Source organism: Mesocricetus auratus, unplaced genomic scaffold, assembly GCF_017639785.1.
Source record: "Mesocricetus auratus isolate SY011 unplaced genomic scaffold, BCM_Maur_2.0 Super-Scaffold_100031, whole genome shotgun sequence".
In the NCBI taxonomy this organism is placed as follows: Eukaryota; Metazoa; Chordata; class Mammalia; order Rodentia; family Cricetidae; genus Mesocricetus; species Mesocricetus auratus.
In genome coordinates, this window is record NW_024429212.1 from 16,816,047 (window position 1) to 16,824,802 (window position 8,756).

Sequence of the window (8,756 nt, forward strand, 5' to 3'; positions counted from 1 at the left end):
CCAGAGGACCTGAGTTCAATTCCCAGTATCCACATGGTGGCTCACAACCATCTACAATTCAATCTGGTGCCCTCTTCCGGTATGTATGCAGAACACTGTATATGTAATAAATAAATCTTTAAAAAAAAAAGCTGAGTCACCAACCAACAGTTTATAAATGAATGTGTCTTTGTTTGTTTGTTTGTTTGTTTGTTTGTTTGTTTGTTTGGAGCAAGGCAGCTGTGGGACCAAGCAGGACAGAAACCTCCACCTTCAATACATGACTGTTCCCATACATGACTGTTCTCTTACATGACTGTTCCCATACATGACTGTTCCCATACATGACTGTTCCCATACATGACTGTTCCCATACATGACTGTTCCCATACATGACTGTTCCCATACATGACTGTTCTCATCATGGGGTTAACCTATCCTGCCTGTAAGGCTTTGGGGTTCTGCACTCCAGGGCGACCATAGGTCTAAGATAATGACTCTTGGGGCACTCGGTCCTAAAAGAGATAGTTTGGGGATCAGTGGGTTTTTAGACAGTCTGTGTTGTCTTGCTTATGCAGAGTCTGACCCACAGAGATGGAAACAGGCACAAAATGAAGGCCTGTGTGTCAGGCTGCCTTCTAGCCTTTCCCCATCTTGTGGGCCCAGGAGAGAGAGAGAGAGAGAGAGAGAGAGAGAGAGAGAGAATTACTCAGAGACAATATATAATATATATTTATAATTGTTTGGCCATTGGTTTAGGCTTCTTATTGGCTAGCTCTCTCATAATTATTAATCCATTTCTATTAAATCTGTGTATCACCACATAGCCTTGGCTTACCTAGGTGGTACCCTGGCAGCTTACATGGCATCTGTGTCTCTGTCATCCTTCTCCCTGCCTCTGTGTTCAGAATTCCCACCTGGCTAAATCCTGCCTGTCCATTGGCCAAAACAGCTTTTTTCATCGACCAATAAGAGAAACCAGAAGGTCATCCCCCATCATTCTAAGCATCTGTTACACCACAGTAGCTGGATGTCTGCTGGTTCCCCTGTGACCCCTTACCTAGATGCCACTACTCTCATCAACGTTTTTGAGATCAGGGAACTGGCTCAGCAGTTAAGAGCTTGCCACGAACACTAGAGGACCAGAGTTTGAGTTAAATTCCAGGCGGGCAGAGTGGGTCTGTCTGCCTGTAATTCCAGCCCCAGAAAGTCAGGGGTATCTCCAAAGCAAGGGGATTAGCAAGACTAGCCTCGGGAGGGCCTCTTGAATTTGGCTGTAGTGTGATTCCTTCTTATTCCCTATCTAATCTGGCTTTAAAAGACTATTCTCAATGATTGTTTTATCACCGCCATCTGCTGAACCTCCTCCACAGCTTCTGAGGACGGAGAGCTAGTTCTCTAGACGAGACCAGAGTATGCTGCTGTCTAGTTTCAGGTTAAACATCTTACAGAAATGAAGCTTTGTTTGTTTGCCCTGCTAGGGATTAAACCCAGGAAGGGCCTCGCTCACATTTGACTAGGCCTCAGCCATAAGAAATACCCCCTGGGGTATTTTTTGTTGTTGTGTTTTTTAATGTGTATGAGTGCTTGGCTTGCAAGTATGTACGTGCATCATGTATGTCTCGTCCTCACAGAAGGGAACGTTAGACACCCTGGAACTGGAGTTGCAGATGGATGTGAGCCTCCATGTGGGTGCTGGGAACTGAACCCCAGTCTTCCCGCAAGAACAAGTGCTCCTAACTAGTGAGCCATCTCTCTGGTCCCACTGAACCGCCAAATCCTTAACAGTGGTTATTGGGTAAGATAGTTTGCTTCCGTTGTTTTATTTTCTTGAAAATGATCTTCCTGTGACCTTGTACTTAATACAACTTTACTGTAGCTGAGTGCTGGGTCAACAGTTAGTTTATCTTTGTGCACTAGATACTGTGAAATAAACTCTTGTTGTTTTTAAGAGGTAAGCTGGCCAGGTGTGGTAGCTCCCAACACTTGGGCAGTCAAGGCTAGAGGATTCTGCCTGTAGTTTGAGGTCAACCTGGACTATAAAGTGAGATGGCATTGTCCCAAACAATGTTTTGAAAAAACGTGATCTATCAGGTTTTTAAAAAATATTTATTTGGTGTGTGTGGGTGTGTGTGTTTGGGTGCTCATATGCCACAGTACATGCATGGAGGTAACAATGTTTCAAGAATCTTTTTGTCCACCTTGGTTCCTGGTTTTCAGTCATGGTCTTTCTTGTTATCTGGGCTACTGTGTTGCATATGAGAGTTCCCACCTGATTCTCCTGCCTCCTCCTCCGTTTTCGCCATAGGAATGCTGTGGATGATTACAAATATGAGTCACTGAATTTAACATCTTTATATGGATCCCAGGGATCAAACTCAAGTCATCAGGAACGTACAGCAATTGCTTTTACCCACTGAGCTATCTTGTTACCCCATTAGTTTTTGTTTTTTAAATTGGTAAATTGTCTGGTTGCTTTGATGGTTCTCTTTCATATAAGTGTGAGTATTCTGCAGTTTCAGTATGATGTGGCTAGGTGAGAATTGTACACACACACACACACACACACACACACACACACGCATCTTGCTTGAGATTCACTGGTTTCCTGCACTTGAGAAATATTGTTGTTTCCCATTCTCAGTTTGTCATCTAGAATTTGCTTTGATAGCCCTTCATGCAGCTTCAATTTGTTTGAAGTAAAAACTCATAAAACTTCAAAGAGTAGTACGGAAGCTTTATAGATCAATACTACTTTCTCAATACTTGATAGAGCAAGCAGACATAATACTGCCAAAAATCTTTATCTAATTAATGAGTACAAACATCCCATCCAACAGAAGTAAAACAAACTGTTGTTAACTATATACAGAAGGCTGGTGTTAAGTATATACAGAACTCATGCATTGAGGATTTGTTTAGCCTGAAGACACCCTCAGTGATACACACACCCAGAGAAAGACATGGAAAAGAAGAGATGGGAGGTTGAATAAACATTCTTTTTTTAAAAAAAGTGAAGGGATACTGTTTGCTTAGATAGGTAATATTCTGAACCATAAAAAATTATTATTCTATTTGAAGTGAACTATAAAAAGATGCCCAAATCACCAGTCATGAGGGAAATGCGTATCAAAACCACAATATTAGCACCTCAGCACAGAGGATGTAGTGATTATCAATAAACAAAAGATAAATGTTGCCAAGGATGTGGAGGAAAGGGCCTACTGCATGTTGCTGGCTGCCATGCAGCCAGAGTGGGAAGCAGCATGGAGGGCCCTCAGAAAACAAGAAACACAACTACCATGTGCCCAGAAACCCCACTCCTGGAACTATCTCCAAAGAGAGTGAAATTAGGATCTCAAAAAGATTTCTGCAACCCAAGTCCATTGCAACAATATTCCCAAGAGCCAGAACAGAAACCACCGGGGGATGACCAGGTGAAGAAGGGTGGTACACACACAGACAACAGTGGTGCTCACACAACCATGGTACACACACACAACAGTGTTATACACACACACAACAGTGTTATATACACACAACAGTAGTACACACACAACAGTGTTATACACATACACAACAGTAGTACACACACGCAACAGTGTTATACACACAACAGTGGTGCTCACACTACCATGGTACACACACACAACAGTGTTATACATACACACAACAGTGTTATACACACACACAACAGTGGTGCTCACACAACAGTGGTGCTCACATTACCATGGTACACACACACAAAAGAATAGTATTCGACCTTTAAAAAAGAAGGAAATCTTAGCATTTGCAACAAAACTATTGAATTGGGAGGACATAATACTAAGCAGGATATAAACAAGGGCAAATGCTATTATATTTGGCTTCCACCACTGTGACAATAATCAACTCAAAAAGAGGAAAACTTCGGCAGTCATGGTGGTGCATGCCTGTAATCCCAGCAACTGAGAGACTCAGAGCCTAAGACAACAGGAAGATCCTGAGTTTGAGGCAAGACCAGATCAGGCTACAAAGCAAGAACAAAGCTGGAAACAATGAAACAGGTTTGTTTGGGCTCAAAGTTTCAAAAGTATACTAAGTCATTCATCCTTGTTGCTTTGGGTTTATGGTGGGAACACAGGACAGAGGAGGCCTGCTCAGTTCACTGATGCCAGAAAGCAAAAAGAGAGAGACAGGCAGAGGTCATGGTTCCAAAAATTCCCTTCAAGGGCACAGCCGTGATGACCTCACTTCCTTCCACTAAGCCCCACCTCTCCCTTTCCAACCATACAGACTGGGGACCAAGCCTTCAACATGGGAGCCAGACTATAGCAACGTGGAGTCTGAAAGCCGAGTTCCCAAATCTCAGAGGATAGAGAAGTGGGGAAGCCTTGGTCATGGAGTGCAAAGTTTGTTTATGAGACATGAGTATATCCTAAAGTTTGTTTATGAGACATGAGTATATATCCTAAAGTTTGTTTATGAGACATGAGTATATCCTAAAGTTTGTTTATGAGACATGAGTATATATCCTAAAGTTTGTTTATGAGACATGAGTATATCCTAAAGTTTGTTTATGAGACATGAGTATATCCTAAAGTTTGTTTATGAGACATGAGTATATCCTAAAGTTTGTTTGTGAGACATGAGTATATCCTAAAGTTTGTTTGTGAGACATGAGTATATCCTAAAGACCTAGCCTATCCTGCCGTGCCACCACACCCAGGGTCATACCACATTAAAGATGTGTTAAGGGTTCAGTCAGCCGGTGCCAAGAGTCTTGTCCCATAGGCCTGAAAGGAGGAGGGAGGGAGGGAAGGGGGAAGGTACTTGTGACGGTGACGAGAATGCAAACGGCAGATTGTGTCAATGTTTTCAAGGGTGGACACCTATCTCTAAACTCATACACTGTGTACATTAAGTATGTATAGGCTTTTCATGGCAACCATACTTCAATAAATTGATTAAGACATACTGGGGATTGTTAAATTTTCTTGAGGAACTGTCCTCTATCTTTCTTTTTTTTTTTAGATTTATTTTTGTTGTTTTTTTGAGACAGGGTTTCTCTGTGTAGCTCTGTAGACCAGGCTGGCCTGGAACTGACAGAGATCCGCCTGCCTCTGCCTTCCGAGTGCTGGGATTAAAGGCGTGCGCCACCACCGACCAGCTTATTTTTATTTTTAATTGTGGGGCGTCTGTGTATGTGCCCCATGTGTGGGGTAGAGGTGGTGGTTCACCAGGAGCTGAAGTTGCAGGCTGTTGTGAGCTTCCTAACTTGAGAGCTGGGAATTGAACTCAGGTCCTTCCGGAAGAAAAATACATGCTCCTAACCACTGAGCCCTCTCTGTATTTCCATCCCCAGTTATCTTCATTAAATGACCCTCTTTGTTGCTGGCAAAACTTGGCTCTGCAATCTATCTTGTCAGATATTGATATACTCCAACTTGGTTGTAGACGGCGTTAACAGTGAATTATTCGTGTGTGTATGGGGGTGGGGTGTGCCAGAACACACAACGCACACACAGAGGTGAGAGTACAACCTGGAGAGTCTGTCCTCACCAATGTGCTTGGGAAAAGTCCTCTCTCTGTCTCTCTGTGTCTATGTCTGTCTGTCTGTCTGTCTGTCTGTCTCTCTCTCTCTCTCTCTCTGTGTGTGTGTGTGTGTGTGATTCATTTTTAATTTTTTTTATTTTACGCATGGTCTGTCTGTCTGTCTGTCTCTCTCTCTCTCTCTGTGGTGTGTGTGTGCATGCGTGTGTGCTCTTTTGCTCTTTCTATGCATGCATGAGTACATGCATGCGTGTGTTCTTTCTCTGCTCTCTCTCTGTCTCTCTGTGTCTATGTCTTTCTCTCTCTCCTCTCTCTCTCTCTCTCTCTCTCTCTCTCTGTGTGTGTGTGGATATGTGTGAGTGATTCATTTTTAAATTTTTTTATTTTACGCATGTGGGTGTCTGCTTGCTTGCATGGTGCCCACAGAGGCCAAAAGAGGGCATCAGATCAGAAACTGGAGTTACAGAAGGTTGTCAGATGCCATGTAGGTGCTGGGAACTGTGCTCTGGTCTTCTGCGGTATGAGCCATCTCTGCAGACCTGAGGGGGTCTCTTTATTACCAGTTGCTGTGCGTGTCAGGTGAGCTGGCCTGTGAGCCTCTAAGGACGCTCCTGGCTCTGCCCCTCATCTCGCTTAGGAGAACTGGGATAACCACACATACCCAGCTCTTCGTGGGTCTGGGGATTCAAACCATGTTCCTCGCGTTTGCACGACAAACAACTTACCCAGTGAGTCATCTCCTCAGCCCAGTGCCCTCTCATCCTTTTACTTTTAGCCAACTCATACATTTAAAGTGGAAGTTTTCTGTGGGATCCAGAGGGATGGCTCAGTAGGTAACAGGTGATTGTAATCAAGCCTGGCGGGCAGAGTCCAATCCTCAAGCTCCACACGCTGGAAGGAAAGAACCCACTCTTATAGACTGCCGTCTAGCCTCTACCTGAGCACGAAAATGAGCCCGCACAAGATAAAATGAAATCTTAAAAATATTAACAAAGCCAGCACAGACGATCTAGCGGGTAGCCTGGTGTGTGTGTGTGTGTGTGTGTGTGTGTGTGTGTGTGTGTGTGTGTGTGTATGTATGTATGTATGTAACATTTCCTCCAAGGAGCTTCCCATCCTTCAGGGAAGCTCGGTAAGTAAACAACACACATAGCCTCAGGAAGTCCCTGAAACTGACCAAAGTTAGAATCCCTCTCAGACCAGTCCAGCTGCAGAGGGAATTGTGAAAACAGAGCAACTGCCTGGAAAAAGGCAGAAGCCAGCCCAGCTGCCTGGAAGAGGTTTAGACCAATCCCGGGTACCTGGAAAGACACTTTCCAACCTGCTGAGCTGCCTGAAGTCTCTGCACTGTGCTCCAGGTTCCTCCCCCCTCCCATGTGAGCCGCCACCCACACCGGGGTGGACTATGGCGATGCAGCTGTCTTTGAGTCATTTCTGCTCCTATAAATAAGTGACCCCTCACCCATATTCCTGTAAGTAACCCCAATAAAACTCGTTGGCTCACCAAGCTGGACTTTGGTGGGATCCATGCTTTGGTCTATCCTGGGGTCTATTAGCTGGGGTGAGTAGACACATCTGTTGCATGTTCAGGAAAAGTGTTGTCACACAACATCTGGCCAGCTAGGGATACACACACACAAGAGCTTTCCTAAAAATTAAGTAACTTTAACATTGCCAGCTAGGGGTACACACACACACACAAGAGCTTTCCTAAAAATTAAGTAACTTTTAAAAAATCTAAATGATAAATTTTTATTTTAGAAATTTAAAGGCAATTCCTTGGTCACTCTTGTCATATTTCAAAAGTTCAGTACCCGTGTATGTGCGTGTATGTGTGTGTGTGTATTAATACATATGTATGCATGTATGTTGGTGTGTGTGAAGCAGGCAACAGCACCGGGCAGCCTTCAGAAAATAGAAGCAACCCAGGGCTGATTCACTCTGCCCCTGGATCAGGACCAGCTGAACCGTCAAAGCTAAATCTGCAGTCTTTTGGCCTGTGTCTCAGGGATTTTCATAAACCCTAATCACAGACACTGAGAAGAGAAACAAGGTTTGTTCTCTCCAGGTTTACCAAACTGTAAATAGGTCAATCTTTTTAAAGTTCTTTTTTTTTTTCATTATTTCTCTTGGAAAACAGGGGGGAAGAAGTGGTAGACCCGGCTCCCTGGAAACCCAACAATTGTGTGTCACCAGCAGTCGAGTGTCCCGAACCTTTTATGCCACCATCCCCAAAGTTCCCGGTGGTCTTTGCTTGAGACACAAAACCAATCCCTTGTCTGAGGCCTCCTTACCACTGCAGTGACTTTCTTGCACCTGTACTTAAAGATGTCATTCTCTACATTTTGGCGGGTCGGTCGCTTTCATCCTTGGTCGCTGCAGCCCTTACACTCTTATTATCTGCATTCGCAATCAGGAAGCTACGGCACTTCCTGAGACAGTGCCGGGTACAATTTGCACAACATCAGTTCGCTTTCTTCACCCTGGAGCTGGTCCGGCCTCCATTCAGCTTCCTACAGGTTGAGTCCGACAGTTCCCTGTGGTTTCTAGCTGCTTGCGCTTCCTGGACAATGGTGTGGCTGGAGAATTTGGAAAGAAGGCGGCGACTGGGATTGGAATCTAGAAAACCGTTGCGGGGGAGGGCGTTGCTGGTGGGGGTGGGGGGCATTCATCAACTCAGTGGAAGTTCAGTCTCCAAACTGCCCTCCCACCACTAACAGGTGCGCGCACGCATACACACAATCGGCCAGGGGCACCGCATACAGGGCTTTCTCGCTCCCCAGCCGTGAGCCTCGCCATTAGTTTAAAAGTTATTTCTTCCTGCAGGATGTTGATTCATGCTTGCAACCTCAGCATTCGGGGGGCTGATGCAGGAGGATTGTTCTCACTACCAGATCAGCCTGAGCTACACATTGAAACTCTAGGTTTATTTATTTTAACAACAACAACAACAACAAAACCCAGCTAAGTCGAACAAGATGGCTCAGTGGGTAAAGGTACTTGCTGCCAAGCCTGTAGCCCGCGGTTCATCTCCAGGACCCAACATAGTGGGAGGAAAGAACAGATTCCTACAGATTGTCCTCTGACCTCCGCATCTGTGCTGAGACACCTGTGCATAGCCCCACCACCCACGCCCACACCCACAGAAAAAGAGCAAGAGAGAATATGTGGGTATATACCCCCCACATACACAAACGGAGGGAGGGAGGGACGGAGGGAGGCGAGAGAGAAATAGAAAATAATTT

At 44.8% G+C, this 8,756-nt stretch overlaps 1 long non-coding RNA gene across 2 annotated transcripts; it reads right to left on the reverse strand.

Moving 5' to 3' along the window:
- Positions 1 to 1,886: 1,886 nt before the first annotated feature.
- Positions 1,887 to 8,385, reverse strand: LOC121135182. 2 transcript variants are annotated; one of them, XR_005872395.1, is made up of 4 exons: positions 7,806 to 8,385; positions 7,016 to 7,131; positions 6,237 to 6,402; positions 1,887 to 2,292 (listed from the first exon to the last, which is right to left on the reverse strand). It is a non-coding gene; the product is annotated as an uncharacterized LOC121135182 (long non-coding RNA). The 2 variants fall into 2 exon arrangements; XR_005872394.1 differs by lacking the exon at positions 7,016 to 7,131 and having other exon boundaries at positions 7,806 to 8,380.
- Between the last annotated feature and the right edge of the window lie 371 nt (positions 8,386 to 8,756).